The sequence below is a fragment of the Ambystoma mexicanum genome, chromosome 3q, assembly GCF_040938575.1.
Source record: "Ambystoma mexicanum isolate Mex_15411 chromosome 3q, UKY_AmexF1_1, whole genome shotgun sequence".
In the NCBI taxonomy this organism is placed as follows: Eukaryota; Metazoa; Chordata; class Amphibia; order Caudata; family Ambystomatidae; genus Ambystoma; species Ambystoma mexicanum.
In genome coordinates this window covers 277,571,706-277,592,162 of record NC_090926.1, presented here as the reverse complement: position 1 = coordinate 277,592,162, position 20,457 = coordinate 277,571,706, and the positions used below count along the sequence as shown (strand labels likewise).

General features: G+C 44.7%; 1 protein-coding gene and 1 long non-coding RNA gene across 3 annotated transcripts in view; one reads left to right on the top strand and one right to left on the bottom strand.

Moving 5' to 3' along the window:
- Window positions 1-20,457, top strand: part of LOC138582450 (myosin light polypeptide 6-like) — a 163,111-nt gene that overhangs the window by 47,576 nt on the left and 95,078 nt on the right. The window lies entirely within an intron of this gene.
- Window positions 1-20,457, bottom strand: part of LOC138582451 (uncharacterized) — a 103,712-nt gene that overhangs the window by 19,348 nt on the left and 63,907 nt on the right. Inside the window, exon 2 of the long non-coding RNA XR_011305024.1 lies at window positions 9,231-9,325. This is a non-coding gene — a long non-coding RNA (uncharacterized lncRNA). The remainder of the gene's footprint in view (window positions 1-9,230; window positions 9,326-20,457) is intronic.

The window sequence follows — 20,457 nt, the reverse complement described above, 5'->3', positions numbered from 1 at the left end:
CGACCTAGTGGACCGAGATCTGCTATGGTCAAAGCTTCAATCCTGGAACTGCCCTGCAAACATCCTTGCCCCGATTAGAGCTCTCCACAAGGCTAAAACCATGAGAGTAAAACTCAACAGAAAAGGTCTCCTCTCAGCAGACATACCTACACGCAGAGGAGTCAAGCAAGGCTGTCCGCTCGCCCCAGCGCTATTCGTGGCCTTTCTGGGAGACTACAAAGATGCGTGTCCCAGAATCAGAGCTTTCCCTCCAAATATAGGGGAAACACTTGTGTCACACCTAATGTACGCTGACAACATCACATTGTTAGACCAAACTCAGATTGGCCTTCAGAGACAATTGAACCACCTGTCAGACTACATTAGCAAATAGAACCTGGAGATAAACAAGACCAAAACAAAGATCCTGATCTTGGAGAAGAAAGCGAAAAGAACAAACACTTTCAAATGGAGTGTCAAAAAGGTACAGGTCGAAACAGTGTCTAACATCAGATATCTAGGTGTTATTGTTGACAGCTCAACAACAAAAGTAAACATGCAAAATCATCTCTGGGCAAAACCTCGATCCCTAAAAAGACAGGCACGCGTACTAGAAATTTGGTCTCTTTTCCCTAATTCCATCTCTAAAATTCTACAAGGCAAAAGTCGTCCCAGCTTTAACATACGATGGCGAAGCTATGCCCATAATTCCGGAAACACTTTGGAAAAAAGTGGAGGTTTTCTTTTGGAGATCAGTGCTAAACCTGCCCAAATCAACTTTGATGGCAGTAATCAGGAGAGAACTTGGCCTTGCCTCCCTCAGAGCCACTGTAGATTTCAACAGTATCTCCCTATTTAGGAACACGATGCTGCCCCAAAGCCCACCACTTTATAAACTGATCAATTCGGAACGGACAGCAGGCAGCTGCAAAATGCTAAGAAAATGGGAAACAAAGATCAGACAACAGCTCGACCGAATCACTTGCACCGAGTACAACCTAATCGTAAACCCATGCAAAATCAAAAGAAAAATAGCGGAGCTAGACTGGATCGCCACACTAGAAAAAGCAAAAAAAAATAAACTCTTGGCGCATCTGCCAGTCCAGACAACAAAATTGAACGAAGTCCCTCAATTTCTCAAAAGATTCCCCAACAGACCTCTACGCCAAATCTTCCTGAGAGCACGATTAAACCTTCTACACAAACATTAAATTCTTTACATTAGAGCCCAATCTGACTCAAACACATGCAGACTGTGCAAAAAAAGCAACCAAATCGAATCAGTCCGCCACCTTTTAATGACTTGCACGGAGATCACTGAAATCAGACAAGCATGTCTACGGCCTGTACTAGCAGAGCACACCATCTTAGAAGAAGAGTGGTGACCGCGACTGATGAGCGGGTACAAAACTTCCTGGACAACAGCTGCGGCCACGATCCCTCAAGCATCCCTGGAAAAATGTAACAAACTCCAAATTGCTGAATCGAGTAGGGCTGTTCTCAAAGTCTGAATGAGATTGATCCTCAAAGACTGAATAAAACTGATCTTCAAAACACTGACCTTGTAAAATCTATTTATTTCGATAAACACAAGTAATAAAAAAAAATAATGAAATATACAGACAACAGTGAATACAAATATGCTGTTAGTAGCCCTAATTTAAATCCGTGCATCGTTGGAGGAGTGCGCCACCCACAGACCTTTGCCAGGAATGGAACTTGTATCTGTGCTTATTACCAAGTCCAGTGTCATCCATGGCAGTTCCTTAGATATCAGAAAGGATAAGCTGACTCACACTCTTAACTTTCAACCACCTACAAATGATTGTGTGTGTGTTGAAGTTTGTTGAAATACTTTATTTCGGACAAGAATTGTGTCCATAAACGTACACACATTAGTATAAAAAGTACAATAACATACAGCCACATAGTCAACAATAAAAAGAAAATCATTAAAAGGTCTCTGTTCTTTGAAATTTCACGGGGAGAATTGGTGAGGAGGTATAGCTCAGGGGCAACACATTTGTCTGGAAAGCAAGACAACGCAGCGCAACACAGGTTAGAATCCTGATCCTATGCTTAGAAACCAATCGCTGGTATTAAGCGCACTATAAAAAAACAATTATAATTATAATAAAAAGGTCCAAGCCGCCACCTAAGAAAGTTAGTAAAAGGTAAGGTGCATTACTGGTCTACAGTGAATAAAGTGCATGTTGCATAACGGAGCATTAGAGTAGTTTATATATTTTACAATTATACATAAAAACACTTGAATAAATACATTACAGCAATTTCATGAAAAAGTCTCTGATTTAGTGCTCTGCGGAGAAATATTAATAAGGAGAAATATTAATAAAATCCATGCCACCACCTTAGAATTTGCTAGAAGAATAAACTGCATGGCTGGTCCGCACTGAGTAAAGTGCATATATTCCCTAACAGGACATGTAGGGTAGATTTCCTAATATTACGGTAAACTGGACAAAGAAATAAAAAATGCATCAGGTATTTGTTGGGTACTTTACATAAAAGACATAGGCGGTCCCTCTGTGTGATGGAGTTAGCTAAGTACCATTTAATGGCTACCCCTCTGGGAGGTAGCAAGTAAAATCGTGCTCGGGGAACAATCAACCTTAAATTGAGACAAAATAAAGTCATCTGAAATTTTGTCTAGAGTAAATGGAAAATGTGTATGGTTAGCACGTTTAAGAAGTTCTTTATATTCCCAATCCATACAGAGTTTCGAGGGTAAATTATGTATTGCAATGTTAGCAGATTTTTACAGCAATTAGGGAAGGATCCAAATTAATTCTGGAAAATTAACTATGTGGAGGTACTTTTTAATAAATAAGCACAATGGAATCGATAGGGGATTACCTACGAGGCAAGCATATGACGTAAGAGTCGGCAGGTAAGTGTCGCCTTTTTATTTAACCAAGTCCTAAGCCATAATTTGAATGGTTCTTTCACTAATTTGTCAGCCAAATACTCCTTTCCTAGTTCTTTGTGGGTTGCAAAAGATGGAGGCGAAAAAAAGAGACCAAGAAGTTGCTTAAGAAAGCGGCTTCCTACGGTTTGGTGGCTAATTACGGGTTCAATTGCCAAAAGGCCTATACCGTAAGCAGATACCGCTTTGGTTTTTATGCTGTACATTTTGTTCATTGGTATGGGTTGAGCTTTGAAGGCCTAAATAAATTAAGAAAAGGCTCCCAAGGTCTGTGACATTTTCAGTTTCTGCTTTTCGTTACATTTTGTCTCTCGCAAAGTGGGGGTGAACATTTTGCACAGATAATCAAAACTATCAAATATGCAAATTATATTGCTGGCGTTGCAAAACGTAGGTGGTTTTGGTCACTTATGGGGTGGATGGAATACAAGAATGGCTGATTTGGATGTGTTGATTACGAGATCCAGGTTTCCCATAGACTCCACATAGGCGCTAACTAGTTTCTGAAGAGATTGCGGTGTACGAGCGATGCAAACTGTGTCCTCAATGTAAGTGAGTATAGTAAAGGGCATTCCCCCAAAAATAGGGACATCCGAATTCATTTAAATTAACTGTCTGCATAGATCATTTCTGTATAAGGAAAATAAGAGGGGCCATAACACAACCCTGTCGCGCACCTGATTTGATGAGGAAAAAAGAAGTGCAGTGACATGTAGGACCTCATCTAACACAGGGCCAGTTATTTTCATGCAGTTTGGAAAGAATAATTACCAGCGCTGCCAGGCAACCTATAACCTTTAATGCACTCCACAGTGTCGATCAATTGACTTTGTCGAAAGCTACACTGACATCATAAATGCCACATATAGTTTCTTTTTTTTCTTTTTTAAATGGTGTTTACTATGATGAGGTAGAGGCTAAGGGCTTGATCACAAGTACCTAAACCTTCTCTAAAGTCCAGGCGAGTGGCCGCTAACGTGTCCTTTTCGTCAACCCAGGATTGTAGTCTATTAAGTATTACACTGCCAAATATTTTAAAGGTGGAATCTAGGAGAGAGATTGGGCAAGCATTTTTTTTTATTTTATAAATGGGGGCATATGACAGCTTTATTCCATGAGTGTGGAGTGTGGATATATGCATGATTGAACTATACTATTAAAGCCGATAGTCGGAATTGGAGCCCAAAATTCTCAAGGCTGTGAAAAAGATCTCCAGGGATACTATCCGGTCCTGGGGATTTATGAAGTGACTGTTGGCGTATAAATAAACTATCTCAGATATGTGAAATAAAATTGTACCTGCTTCCCTGTCTATTTCTAAGGTTGTAATTAAAGATGATGGCTCTGTAGTATATAGATTAGTAAAATGAGGAATCCATTTAGAATCATCTGTGATTTCAAGGCTGTATTTTGGAGCAAATATTTTGGACCCTGGTTTACCATTTGCCCAACCTCACAACACCAAGAGATACAAGGGTTTATTTAAAGACCCTATTAAGCAACCCCTCTGCAGGAAGCTATCCTCATAATTACACAAAAGCAAAATGGGTGGTCTGGTTGTATCAGAAAAGGTAAAGTGTCACACACAAGAAAGTGTACAGTACACCAATGTAAAAAATAACAATGTATTGGTAGAAAAATGTTATTTCACTTAATACAGTTCATGTGCAACCAATGTTACCTTATTTCCTCCCTTTTGAATACAGACAGATACTAGTTCTCGTAGTGTTGTCTCAAAGGCAACTACTAACATTAATGTTATTCTAATTGTAAAAAAGCGGTCTTCCACTCTTCAAAATAATTAAGCTATTAAGGGGCTAGTTTTAACACTGCAGTACAATTGCTAAAAGCTAAACATAGCTATTCACTCATGCTCAGACTAAGTTCACTCATTCGGCAATGCATACCCCATTCACCCAACATGTTTCATTCCTCTCTATATATATATATTAAAAAGACGTAAGCAGGAACTTCTTCAGGGGCACGTCAACTCCTGCTTTTGCACAAATGGCCGTCTGTGCAAACTGTATGCTGCCTCTCAATCACGCACCACCCGTCACTTGTTCTCATTAATGTGAAGCTGTGCAGTTGTTTTTAGGTGACTCTTTTGCCTTTTTTTTAAACGACATGAGCATGGGTTTTAAATACCATGGGTCTCATTACGAGGTTGGAGGTAGCCATGGCGCTACTAGCGCCATGGCTGCCTCCAGATTCGTTCCGACTCCGCCCTGGTGAATGGAGCAATTACCGGTCCATTCCAAGGTTGGCAGGACCGGTAATTCCCCATTCACCAGGGCCATTCCCCATTCCCATTTGAGCCACCATAGGGCTCAATGGGAATGGGGAAGGCACTAATAACGGTACTGCAATTTATTAGCAGGTTATTAGCTCTAGAGTCCCTTTGGGGGTCCCGTCCTTAACGCCTGAAAAAATCAGGTGTTAAGGGAGGACCCGCAAAGGGAACTCGTAGTAGGGCGGTAAGGGATTACCGGCACCGGTGCCCTTACCGGTAATCCCTTACCGCCCACCTCGTAATGAGGCCCCATGTCTTCATTTACTTCGTATTAGAATTGAAATTGGAACTGCTGGCTATAATTCCGCTTCACAGACATCAAATATCAATGCGCTGCATCCCTCCATCCAACTTAATTATCACAGTCCCAGACAATGCATCCATCCACCACGCACACAAGGTTCCCCTATGAACAAATAAACCCAGCTGCTCTTGACACAAGCCACTGAGCAAAAGACCCACACACCGTACTTGGATACTTTCAAACTGCGCACACCCACACAACAGCAAAGCTAGCTTTCATTTCTTATCTCTATCTCTTCCCCACTAATCAAACCGCCCCCCACTCTTTTTCAATTCCTCCAGTGCGCCAAGAGGTCATGCAAATGGCAGCCAAGCACGGTATAAAGCCTCGCATATCAGAATGTGCATGTACCTTTTAGGCCAATGTCGGAAAGTGTGAAAAAGCATTCAGTATAATAAAACGAAATGCTGAGAGACATCTTCTATCAGCGAACAGACAGACCCACAAGGCATGTCATAGGTAAGCTGGAATGCCTTGCAATTAAGTAGTCCATTACAGAAAGGTTTCACAATTTCTGGCCAAGTTCAGCACAACTCAGAACAATCCAATATTTGTGTACTCACATCAGCGAGGTGAGATGCAGTTGCATAACAGTGGTTCAGGGCCACGTTCATCTATGGCATTCATCTCCGGTACCGGCAGGGTGTATATGGATAAAGACACTAAAAACATATGGCAACATCTCCAGGTTCCTAAACCAGAATGTCTGATCAGTAACTTGGAGGAGAGAATGCTCTCTGCAAAGTCATGAAGGTTCATCTAGAACATGTTGTGTCGAATCATATACTTTACTATGTGCAGCCTAAGAGCCATCCCAGGTGTATGCCTAACTGCTCATGCCAAAAACACCAATCTGGATGGGTCTTTGTTACCTCGCCCTGACAGAGAACCTGTCATAGTAAATTAGCTGCTGGGACCTAGCATCTTTGAAGTTATGCATAGCAAGAAACTAGGGAAGTCTGCAATATCGGTCTCCTGCATCTGCCCAGAGACCAGTTTTAGACAAACCAGTTAAGCAAGGTGGCCTCCTACTCGTGAAACTAAGACTCCATAGTTTCCATTCACTGTGGTGCTCCAAGAATATTGGGAGATGGCGCTGAATGATAAGATGCAATTTCTCTGCAAGGAACCAGCCAATCTTGCCACAGTCTCTACCGCTCCTGTCCCTTCCCAGGCCCTCTGCACGGCACTGGCTTCTCATTTCATCTCTAAAACTCAGGACATCCTGTCCTCTCTCCTCCTCTCCCCTTCCTCCCTCTACTCCCTGCTCTTCCTCTGGCCCGTCTTTGGCCTCCTCGCCTCCATTTTTCTCTGCCTTTCCCCTGTTCTCCCCTGACGAGGTTTCTAGACAAGTATGATTTATGAAAGTCTCGTCTAAACTGGTTCATCCCTGCTCCTCCAAAACCATCAAGGACCACATTGACTCCATGGCGCCTGCTCTGGCCGACTTCTGCAACCACTCCTTCGCCACAGGGGTCTTCCCTTCCACCCTGAAGCACTCCTGTTTGCCCCCTCTTCTTAAGAAGCCCTCTGCTGACCCTGCAAAAGTTGGCCATCTACCAGTTCAATCTTCAAACTGAATCTGTTGGTTGTCTCCATGATCATCAGTCTGGCTTCAGAGCTACCAGAACATCTGTGAAGACCTGCTCTCCAACCTTGATTCCAACACCCCATGTGTCCTCACCTTACTTGATCTCTCTTCTGCTTTTGAAACAGTCAACCATGCCATCCTGCTCAACTGTCTCCGTGATAACTTGGCTATCACCGGTCAGGCCCTGACGGGGCTGACGTCTTTCATCTCTGATCGACCCTCCCAGGTTCAACTTGGGTCCTTCCTCTCCTCTATCTCCATCTCTACCTGTGGTGTTCCCCAAGGGTCTAACCCCTCTCCCTGGTAGTTCAAACAAATACCTGTCACTTCTTGCCCACCCCATTGCCGCGCTCTGCCCTAACTTCCAGTGCTATGCGGATGACACTCAGCTCATTTTCAGGCTACCTTCAGCCACTTCTTCTCCCTCTCTCATCTCTGTCTGTCAGCCATCCAGGAGTGTTGTACCACCAATGATCTCTGCCTTAATGCCAGTAAAACTGAGATTCTCCTCATCGGCTCAACAGCTCCTTTCTTTCCCGTTCACTCTCTGGCCGGCCTGTCTTGGCTATCTTCCGCTCCCACCTGTGAGACTAAAAATCTCAGGGTCATCATTGACTCCACACTCTCCTTCTCTCCTCACATCTCCGACATCTCTAAGAGGTCACACTACCAACTGCACCTCCTCAGAGGTATTCTTCCTTTCCTCTCCTTCCCCCAGAAGCTCACTGTCTCCAAAGCTATGGTTCTTTCTAGGCTGGACTATTGCAAAAGCCTCATTCTGAATCTGCCTGCTTCTACTCTCCGCCCTCTACAACTCATCTAGAACAGGATTGCGAGACGTGTCCTTGGCCTCAAGCCCAGGGATCGTATCCCTCCAGGACTGAAATCTCTGCACTGACTCCCAGTGGCTGTGAGGATTAAGTTAAAAACCCTCTGCATTGTCCACAAGGCCTTCTGGGGCCTGGAACCTCAATACCTTCCACTCGCTCATCCTAAATATCTTCCCTCTCAAGCTCTTCGCTCATCCACCTCCAACTCCCTCAGGGTCAGTCGCTTCTCCAAGCAACAAGTTGGTGGTAGATCTCTTTCTTCGGCTGGGGTCTCCCTCTGGAACAGCCTCCCTGCCTTCCTGAAACTTGAGGAGAATCATCTCTGGTTCCGGAAGCACCTCAAAACATTTCTCTTTGCTTCTGCTTTTTCTCCTCCTCTCCCATGCTGAATTTCCTGGCTGACACTGAAACTGCACTGGTTACCTGGCCACCCTCTGATCTCGGGCCCAGGTCCCCTTCCCCGCTAGTCGCACACCTGCACTTCCTTCCTGGAAACCCCCACACTTGGGGACTGTTTTCTGTATCCCTACAGTCCCACCACCTGCACTTGACACCTGATGTCTGCACTTACCCTTGCACTTGCCACCAGCTGGCCGTACTTTCACTTATTGTTTATTTATTCCATTATTCCATGTACTGCACTGTCACCTCCCCCTTTCCCCTGCACTTACTCACTTCCCATGCACTTGCGTGATCTGAATGACACCTGGCCTAGTAGGATCGTTGTCTTTGTCTTCCCTCTGTTCCCCCTCTCTTGCCTCGTCGCGCCTTGAAACACTTGTGTAAAGGCGTGTTATAAATGCCATATCATATCGTAATGGTCATCTAGGGAAAAGGAACCCTTCATTTTCATCTGATGTTGTACTGACCACAACTAGCTGTAGGAGAAAAGTGGAAAGAAATCATATCCAGAATGCTGCAATTATTGATCTGGTTGTGTTCTCTTCTCCCCATAGCCAGTGTATTGAGAACGTACTTGTAACTTCAGACCCCTTTACCAGGGAAGCACAAACCTACCCCTCTAAGCTGGCTTGCATTCCACTTGGACGAGGTACAAGACTTCATATTCATTGAAGAATAGGATGGCATTTTGAAAACTAGTCTCAGAGGATGGAAAGAAACTGGAATGATTTAATGCCATGAGCACTATTTACTGTAAGGAAGGTGCCCCAATCGCCAGAAGATTCTCTCCTTTCGAGTGGGTGTCTGGCCAGAACCCACGGGATGTCCTCAATATGTTGCGAGAAGAAGGTGAAGGGCCCGAGAGTCAACAGACCAGCACTCACCTCATGGTTTAAAATACCCAGGAATACATGCAGGTACAGGTACACGGCAGGGCAGGAACTCATCTTCACGTAGCAGAGGCATGCCAGGAAAAATCCTACAAAATAGAAGCAAAGCAAATTACATTTCAAGTGGGGGACAAAGTCATGGTGCTACTCCCCACCACCCAGAACAAGTTATTGGATTGATGTCATCGCAGAGGTGGTATCCTGCCTTACATATAAAGTACAGCAGGTTGATGGAACAAAACCATCCCAGCTTTACCAAGTCAACAAGTTAAAAGCCGGGCACGAAAACAGCAACCCACAATTGCTGGCTCGCTACTAGAACAATATCAAAGAAATTTACCTGCCAACTCAAGTCAATGGGGTCCAGGCCTTCCCAACTCCAGCCACAAAGAAATAGCAACATTATTGGAGAAATATCCTGTCGTACTCTCCCTAAACGCAGGAAGAGTAAGAGAGGTGGAACACAAAAACAAAGGTCCACCCGAAAGAGTGATTAGATTGAAAACATCTACCTGAAGCCAGAAAAAAGATTGTCAGAGAACTGAAGAACATCTTAGACCAGAGAGTAATCTAAAACTTTTAAAATGAGTGCCCTTCTCTGATTGTACTGTTTCCAAAACTTGATAAATGTTTCCACTTTTGCATCGATTTTCGAAGATTAAATGAAATATCAAAGTTTGATGCCTAGACAAACTTGCGGAAACACTTGGGGATGCAATGTTCATCACCACGTTGGACCTCACAAAGGAATATTGGCAGGTCCACCCTGGACAAAGATGCAAAGTGTAAAACTGTGTTTTTGACAGAAGAAGGGATTTTCCATTTTACCGTCCTACCAGTTGTCCTCCATGGAGCTTCCACTATATTCCAATGCCTAATGAACCATATCCTGGCCGCTTGTCAGACTTTTGGTAGGGCCTACCTCGATGACTTTGTGTGTATAGCAAGGCCTGGGAGGATCATGTGAGAAAACTGGCTGCTGTCTTCAACGAATTGAGAAGGGCCTCCTTCATGGCCAATCCAGCAAAATGTCACCTGGCCAAGTCATCCATGAACTTTCTCAGGTTCAAGGTTGGAAATGGACTGGTGCTTCCTCAGCACAATACGATGGAGGCCATTCATCGTGTCCCACCGCACCAAAGTAAAAAAGGCATGCAGGCTTTTCTAGGGCTGGTGGGATACTACAAAGCTGTCCATCCCCAAATTAGCAGCACCATTCAATGATAAACTAACAAAGACTCATCACAACCAGTTACGCTGGGACCACGAGGCCCACACAGCTTTTGACAGCTTGAAGGCCTTTGCAACAGCCAGGTGTTAGCCATGCCCGACTTCTCACAGGAGTTCTTTCTCCAAACGGATGCTTCCACAGTAGGTCTAGGGGCAGTCTCATCTCAGGTTCACAACGAGGAAGAGAAACCCATCCTGTGCAGAAGCTATAATCTCTTCCCTAGAGAAAACAACTATCCTGTGGTGGAGCTAGAGTGCCTATCTGTAAAATGAGCCATACATAGCCTAGTGTATTAATTTTCTGGTCGTTTGTTCACGTTGTTTACAGACATATGCCCCTTTTGTAAGGATGGCACCAAAGAAGGACACAGATCATCATATCTTAAGATGGTTCTTGGCCCACCAGCCATACTCTTTCACCACAGTACACAAAGCAGGCTCTAAACAATCAAATGTAGACTTCCTTTCACGGTACTTCCAGGAAGCCAGATGCCATGGTGAAGATGATGACTTATGGAGAAAGGGTGTAGGTGTGTGGCCGGGTCAGCGATCTGACCCTGCCAATGGGGATGGGGCCCCCTCTCAATCGGGCACAAGAGGACTATCAGGGAGTTTGCCAGAGTCAGTCCTGCCCCAGAGGTGGGATGAGGGAGTTGAGGTGGCTCCAGTCGCTGTCCCCTCTACATGTGCCTGGCTACAATTGCAGTGTACCCTTTTTAATCACCCCATACCTGCTGTACGACTTGCTGACCCGTGTTTTCTCTCTTGGCTTCAGGACTGCTGAAACCAAAATCCCTTGCGGCAGAGAACAGAGCATGCAGACCACAAGCGAGAGAGGCAGCAGTGAACAGCAAGCCGGCGGAACGTCACTGACGCTCATTCAATACAGAATAAGAACTTTGAAAGAGACTGACAATAGCGGGCCACTGTTGTGGTACACAGCCAGACATCCGTGTTAAAAAAAGGGCAGGTTTAATGAGCGCTTTGTTATTTCCCATAGCTGTAACCCGCCCCCTGGAGGACAGCAAAGCAGAGAATGGCCCAGGGAACCAGCTGAGACTAAGAGCTATTTGGAGGGGAAAAGGATAAAAGGGGATAGGAAGTTCAGGAGAGGGTGGGTTGTTTGGGTGAGGTCAAGGAGGAGAAATGCAGACTGGGGGACCAAGCAGAGGAAGGACAGTGGACAGGGGTGTGGAGATGAATTACAAGTGTGTGTAAGGTGTTGAATCGGTTGTTAGAGAAAGGGGTACTTAGGTGTGAGAGTGTGTGTATAGTGAATGAAGACAGTGCATGAGGGTAAGGACAAGAGTAGGAGTGGGAGAGTGAGTAAGAAAGGTGAATGAGAGAGTGAAAGGAGTGTCAATGCGAGAGAAGGAGGAGGAGAGCATAGGGAGGGGAGAAGAAGTCACCAGAGTTGTCCACTCCAAACAGGTTTCCCCTTGCTCATCCAGAACCATCAATGACAACATTGGCTCTCTTGCCCCTGCACTCACTGATCTCTTCAACCACTCCTTTGCTAATGGTTCTTTCCAATCCTCTTTCAAGCACTACCTTGTGCGCCCCCTCCTTAATAAATCATCAGCAGACCCTACCTATCCAGCCAACTACTTCCCTATCTCCATCACCCCCTTCCTGGGGAAACTGCTGGAGAAGGTGGGCCTGCCCCAACTCAACTCTCACATTGAACTTGTTGGTGGTCTCCACGACCAACAATTTAGACTCTGAGCATCCAGAGGCACAGGGATTGCTATTCTGAACACCTCTGAAGAACTGCTCTCATCCCTGGATTCCATCTCCCCAGCTGTCCTCATCTTTCTTGATCTCTCCTCTGCCTTTGACATGGTCAACCAGTCCATCCTCATACACAGGCTCCATGACACACTTGGTATCTTGGAGCGGGCACTGGACTGGCTGACCTCCTTCCCAACTGACCGCTCATCCTGGGCACCTTCTGCTCTCCTACTTCCTTCACCACCTGTGGTGTCCCCCAGGACTCTATCCTCTTGCCCTGGCTCTTTAGCATCTACGTTACTCAGCTGGCACTCCTCATCTCCCCCTTCCCCCCCAATCCCCCAACTTCCAGTGTTATACAGACAACTCGCCTTTAAACTTCCTGCTGACCCTCTTGCACCTTCCATCATCCCTGACTGCCTATCTGCCATACAGGCCTGGTGCACTTCCAATGATCCCTGCCTAAATGCCAGCAAAATGCATTTGTGAGGCACTGCTATTAGATGACCAGGTACTTGCACCATTTGCACCTGCGCAGTGCCTGCCAAAGGCCTTTTCCATGCATACGCAAAACCAATGCTTCTTCTGTTACAGCTTACAGGCTGCTTAAACAGAATAATGGAGTGCTAGAAATTGTAGGAACAATGAACACACAGAAGATCTCACAGAATATCTCACTATGACTTGCAACAAATTCAGTGTTGCCATTCTTTCTTCTTCCAACCCCTTTCCTTTAATTTTCAGAGCACAGAGTTGTTTGTCATGCAAACAGCTATGAGAACATATGTAGCCTTGAAAAAGCACAGTGATGCATGAAATACACATTGGATCGATATTATAAACTATTATGGCTCAGGGATTTTATACTTAAAAAACATAAAATGCAAAAATAAAATAGCGTGAACACAAACACTCTTGAGAGTCTATTTATGGAAACCTGTACGATGCAATTCTCCTTCGAGAATGAAAGACCTGGTCGCAAGGAAATCTTACTCAAATCTTAGTTTTAAATAATCCTGCCCGATGTGGTAGCCCAAACAACACTTGAATCTCATTAAAAGAATGAATACACCTAATGGGCCTCATTCCGAGTATGGCGGTAAGGGATAGCGGCCACCGGTAACGAGACCGGTGGCGGTAATCCCTTACCGCCATACTCCGAGTTCCCTCTGCGCCCTCGCCCTTAACACCTGCTTTGAGCAGGTGTTAAAGTCGAGGGCGCAAAGGGGCCTCCAAGCCAATAACGGTGACCGTAATGAACGGTCACCGTTATTTGCATCTTCCCCATTCCCATTGAGCCCTAAGGGGGCTCATTCGGGAATGGGGAAGAGCCTTGGTGAATGGGGAATTACCGCCCCGCCAACCTTGGAATGGGGCGGTGATTCCGCCATCCACCAAGGCGCTGCCGGTCCGGGTACGGCGTCAACCAAGGCGTTAATAGCGCCATTGGTTAGCGCCGTACTCGGAATGAGGCCCAATATCTATTAACTGCCCAAAGATATCTATTGCAGTATAGTCCGACAAACTATAAACCTTTCTGAAACGGCAGAAGAAAGGTTTGACAAATCAGGATGAGCTCTGTTCATTCTCTCTCTCAAACCCGCTACCTCCTCTTTCCACCACAGACCACAAATCGGGAAACACAGGCCTAGTCCTAAAATGTCCTATCCACTCTGACAGCCCTCAGTGCCCGGAGACCACTGTCCTAATGGGCACATGTAAAATCAATTCCTGTTACATTACATTACTTAGACAGCTGTGCAACTAATGTTCTTGGTCCAATATACTTTAAAATGGACTGACTCCACTTTTGGCAAACCGATGATCCCACAACGGCAGTTTGTCTTGAATAGTCACGATTTGCAGTCTGCGGATGGGGGCCACTTGTTTTGTTACCTAGGACTATGTTTGTCCCATTAGATTTTCTATAGTGTACTACTAGCTCTGTTGCACCTTGCACCCGGGGGTGCTGTGACCCGGCAAAGAAAGCTAAATATTGTTTCTTAAGCAGTGATTGAGGACTTCTTTTACTTTACTTTAATTCATTTGTATTGCGCAGCCATGGGCCCTGAGGCATGATGGCGCGGACAAGACGAACAGAACGAAAAAAACAGATGGGACGACTTCCCGGCGGATTAGAATAGGCCACAAAAGCAGTGTCTAAATGAGGGATCAGTAAAACATCCAGGTCTTGAGTTCCTTCTTGAAGGTCAACAGGGAGGAGAGTTGTCTAAGATTCAGCAGTAGCGAGTTCCACAACTTGGGAGCGACAGAGAAGAAGGCACCAACCTCCATCTTCTTCAATCAATTTACATTGCAGAAGCACCAAAAGGTTTTGATTACTCAACCTTAAAGATCTGCTACTGACCTTCTCAATTATAGGATCTTTTAGATATTTGGGCATTATTCCAAGTTTGCATTTAAAAACAATTGTTAATGGTCTAAACTTGGCTCAAGCCTCTACTAGACGCCAATGTAGGGCACGCCTGGCGTCAGAAATATGATCACGGCGCGCTAAACCAGCGACCACTCTTACTGCTCCGTTCTGAACCACTTGGAGTCTATTAGAGTCGAGTTTGCAGAGACCAACCAGAATACTACTGCAGAAGTGGATCTTTGCACCAATGATAGCTCTAGCTATAGATTCGGCATTGGCTTGAGAAATAAGTGGTCTCAGGTGAGCAAGAAGTTTTACATAGCAAAACGCTGTTGATACAGTATTGCTCACATGGGCCCTCATGTTAAGCATCTGGTCTAATACCACACCCAGGATATTTTATTTTGTTTGGGGGAGAATTTCCACCAACCCTAGCATGAATGATATGTAGGTCGGATCCAGTTCAGCTAAGTTCCTAGAGTTACCAACTATCATCAGCTCTGTTTTGCTTTTATTTAGTGCAAGGTTGTTACGCATCATCCAATTTTCAATCAGCGCAAAAATCCTGTTAAGCTCCTGTTCGTCCCGTGAATGTACGCCAGATAACGGGAAGACACAATGGGTGTCATCGGCATAATTCGAAAAAATAATCCCTTCCTGTTCCAGCATATCAATAAAAAGGGGCCGTATAGATTTTATAAAGACAGGGAGATGTGCTAGCTCCCTGTGGTATGCCAAAGAGCACAGAGACAGGAATGGCTTCAACTTCCCCAAGACAGACTCTGTTCTGACTGTTATCCAAGAAGGATCTGATCCAGGAAGCTGCAGAATGGGAAAAGTTATCAACCTCGATTATTCTAGTAACCAAAATAGAATGGTCGACCAAGTCGAAGGCTGCAGACAGATCCAAAGAAACTGCAAGAGAAGATAGCCCTTTTTCTATGTGTCCTAAAAGTTGGGACTTCAGATCCAACTGAGAAGTCTCAGTGCCAAAGCCCTGTCTGAAACCTGACTGATCGTCGTTAAGGATTAAAAACTGGCTCAGGTGCTGAGAGATCTGCATATAGGCAACTCGATCCAGGATCTTTAACAATAAAGATGTGTTGGTTATTGGCCTGTAGTTAAGTGGGTTATCTACTGACAACCCTGGTTTCTTCAAGTTAGGGGTGACCCATGCTTGTTTTAGATCATCAGGAGTGATCTATTCACAAACCTAAAGATTGCCTTTAGGAGAACTGGAGGGCAAGATTTAATAATCAAGGAAGAGCAAGATTGCCCTTGCATTTAGTTGTCTTTAGATGCTCAACCACGATCTTCAAATCGGCCTCTGATATTGGGTGAAAATTAAATTGGGTAATCAATGGACTTCTGACGAAAGGTTTATGGTTTTTAAGAACTGTAGTATATGGGAGGGCCGCCTTTTTTAACGCGATATCATCTCTAATCCCTAGGAGTTTGTTGTGCATGCCATTTTGTACTTGTTGGCACCAATTAGTATCGAGTGTAGTGGGGGTAAGCCCCTGTGGCTGCAGTATGGATTCTAGTTCCTTTAGAATCCTGAAAAGTTCCTTAGTGTCCGATTTAGCATTTTGAAATTTATGGTTGTGATGATTTTTCTTTGCTTCCATTATCGCAGTTTTATATAACTTGGCAGCCAGTTTATATGCAGCCAATGATGTCGGGTTAGGGTTGGCCTTCCAAGAATGGAACAGCTTCAGGGAAGAGGATTTATATTTTTGTAGATCCTTTGAGAACCATGGTTTACTCTTTTTGTCCCCTATCATTTTTGGGGATTTCAACGGGGCAAGAGGATATGCGACTAAAATTATCAATTAAACTTTTGGACATGTCTTGAATGGAAGTTGATTCCATAAAGTTTTTTATGTATTTTTTTATTTTATTTTAACTTGCACAGATACAACACAATGATATACATTCCAAACATTATGCAGGTCACATTACATCACATTGTTATAGGATGATCTCTATGCATTGGTTTACATCGAATCTGAGTCCATTCCTTCTGCATTTGCATCTAATAGGTATTGTTTGTATCTGCCCCATATGTCTCTGGGGCGAATCGAAGTGGGCAGTAATTTGGCATACATTTCTTCGCTGTCATTCGCCCAGAGCATATCCCTGTCCCTGTCATTTTTGGTTGGGGGATATCTGCTTTTCCATCTTATCAATATTGCCTGCTTCACCAGCAACAGGCTAAGATTAAGCAGCTTTCGCCAAGTGGGATTCATTTTTCCAACTGCGCCTAATAGACACACTGTTGGGGTTCTTTCAGTAGGATGGTCTGACATGGCATCTAGTGCACTACACACTTCGGACTAATATTCCATTAGATGGTTGCACGACTATAACATATGTATGATATCTGCTTTGTCACTCCCACATCTGGGACATTTACCGTCCATCGAGGGAAATATACATTTCAATTTGGCCGATGTGTATTGCGCTCTGTGTGTTATTTTATAGTGTATTAGTCTATATCGTGAATTACAAGAAATACTTTTCGTTAGACCGCAGATTTGTGTCCATTGCTTGTCTGTGATATTATGCCCAAAATCTCGTTCCCACTTCTCTTTAGCACTCTGGGCTAGTGGTTCTCGGGTCGTCGTTACAATTTTAAATAGTGTTGAGGCTGACGTCTTAGCCGATCCTGCCGTGAACACATACCCGGGTCCCAGGTGCACTGCAGGTTCTGTCGGGAAACCTCCCACACCTTTGCTATGGCTGATCTCATATGTAAATAGTGCATTTTGTGCTGTGGTGTGTCTCCTACGATCTTTTTGGCCTTTTCCCATGTGATGAATTTCTTATCTGGAAAGAGGTCCCCAAACTGGTTGATGCCTTTGTTTCCCCAATGTGTGACTATTTCAGAGACCAGCATGAGAGGGACATAAGGTGCATCCCACAGTGGCATATTTGGATTGTACAATATTTCCCTTCCTCTTGTCCCCGCTATCCTGGGCCAGGCAGTGCATGTCACCAGAGCTGGGTTGGTAGTGTTTTTACATCTGGGATGTGCTACTACGGCCTTGTGAAGAAGTTTCACTGGATTTCCGATGCGTGTTTCGTGGTCATGCTTTGTGGGTACTGGTAAACTGCTGCCCATTGTGATGCGTAGTGTGCTTGCGCTGCCAGATAATACATTTCAAAGTCTGGTGCTGCCAGTCCGCCTTGGGAATATTGATTTGTGAGTTCCCTCAGGCTTACTCTAGGTTGGCCATTCCACACTAATGTTGAGCAAGCTCCCTGAATTGTTGAGAAAAAGGTTCTACCAGGCCACACGGGTACAGTGCTGAATAAAATCAAAAGTTTAGGTAGGATTATCATTTTGACTAGTGCGAGTTTACCCATTAGAGAGATCGTCAGAGGTCTCCATCGTTTAAGCTTAGTGTGTCATAGTTTAATGCGCGGACTAACTGTGGTGTTCTCGCTACCTGTAACCGCAACTATTTAACTTGTACCGGGCTCCAGAGCAGACCATGAAGTTCAGAGGGTTCGATAGTAGCGTCAGTTAATGGAAATATTTCCGATTTAGCAGAGTTTCATTTAAGGCCTGAGTATCCCCCAAATTTTCGGACAGTATCTAGTACCTTTCCGAAGTTCCGATCAGGATTTCTCAGATATATATATATATCATCAGCATATAGTGTGACAATCTCTGATCTATTCGCCAGGGGAAATCCTAATTTACTATATCTAGCCCTCAGTAGGTCTGCTAGTGACTCTATTACCAGAGCAAATAAGAGAGGAGATAGCGGGTAGCCTTGTCGTGTGCTGCCCTTCAGCTTTAATATTTCCGACAGAGTGCCGTTGACGCATACTCTGGCATATGGTTGTGTGTACAATATCCTGACCCACTTTCTAAAATTGTGTCTGAAGCCATAGTTGTGTAAGACCCTGAACAGGAATGGCCAGTAGACTGTATCGAAGGCCTTCTGCATGTCTATTGCTAATGCAACCCCTGCATGTTTTTCGGGATTGTGGCCAGTATATCATAACAGCAACGTATGTTAGTTGCCGTGGACCTACCTGGTATGAATCCCGCCTTGTCCTTGTGGACCATGTGCAGCATTAGCGGGGTCAGGCGTATGGCCAGGATCGTAGCAAAATGTTTGCATCCGTGTTTATTAGGGGAAGCGGTCTGTAGGAGCTGCATTCCTAAGGGCTTTTCCCAGGTTTAAGCAACAGAGTGATAATTGCTTCCCGGGTCGTCTCAGGGAGTTATCCAGCATCCAAAGCTTCGGTCCAGACAGCATGTAGTCTTGGCACCAGGGCGTCTGCGAATTCTTTGTAGAACTCAGCACCAAGGCCGTTCGAGCCTGGTGCCTTACTGTTTGGCAGCATCTTAATTGCGCCTGCTATTTCAGCATGAGTAATCAGGGTTTCTAAGCTTCTTTGGCCGTGGCAGAGAGGAGCGTTGTATGTATGTGTATTAAATAATCATCTATGTCTTCTTCCGTGGCTGTGCTTTGAGGGGAATATAGATGGGAATAGAAATCGTAGAAGACCTTCTATATCTCTGCCTGGTCTGTTACGACTATTCTGTCTGGTCGCGTTATGCAGGGAATAGCTGTGCTACCGCGTTCCCCGCTCACCAACTTAGCCAAGAGCCTACCAGGCTGCTCCAGCTCTACATAGCGTCTTGCCCTGGCTGGTTTGCCGAAATAGCGAGTTTCTCTATCAGCCGTCGTTTTATATTCTTCCACCTTATTCTTAATATCCAACTTGATTTGGGGATTGGGGTTTATGACGTATTGTTCCTGTAATTTAGCAATTTCTCCTTCACGTCTCTTTAATTCTCTACGAATATCTTTTAATACACCAAATTCTGTAGTCATGGTTATCCCCCTTATGTATTCTTTAAAGGCTTGCCATAGTGTCACCTGTTTTTCAACTGTACCTTCATTGTGTTCATAAACTTCTGCAATGTGTTGAATCAGCATGGTTTTATATACATCATCTGTCATTGCTGTTGGCTTAAATCTCCAGGGGGGGCCTTTGTGGTGCCACTTTAGGAATATGCATCGAGATCTGAATAGGTGAATGATCGGACATTGTTCTGAGGTGTATTTTAGCCCTGGTCACCCAGCCTAGTGCCCCTTGGGACATTCGCCAGACATCTATTCTGGAGTGCATGTCGTGCACTGATGAATAGAATGTATAGGCGCGTTGTGTGCCATGTAAAGAGCGCCATGCATCTCAGAGACCTAGATCTTCCATGCAAGTGTGTATCATGCAAGCTGCGTTGCTAAGCATCCTGGGGGTGCCTGATGTTCAGTCTAGATGTGTGTCTAGAATGGTATTAATGTCCCCTCCAAAGATTATGTGGGCTGTGGGGTATTTAGCGATTTTTCTGAATAGTGTTGAGTAAAAGCCAGGGTCATCTATGTTTGGAGCGTATATATTCATGAGTAGTGCCTGTTCATCCGCAAGCCTGCCATGTACCAGAATTTAGCTTCCCTCATGGTCACTGTCCGTGTCATAGTGTGCATAGGGGATTGACTTGTGTATCAAAGTCAACACACCTCTTGCCCTGCTAGAATACATTGTATAATGACGTTGAGCGCTCCAGCTAGGGGCTATTTTTTCAGCTTGTGACCTAGCAAATGGGTTTCCTGTAGGAATATTATCTGGGGTCCTAGTCTGTTAATATATGCTATTATCTTTCTCCTCTTTAGCAGTGCCCCCAGCCCCCTTACATTCCAGCTTAACAATGTGATCTCATTGGTATCAACCGTAGCCATCAGTGACTAGTCTACAGTTCAAATATTGAGTTTTCTTGTTGAGTGTCTGACCATTCCATTGATCTGTATCTGTGCTTTTTTAACTTTAACTCCCCACGTAGCATACCCAACCCCCTCCCCA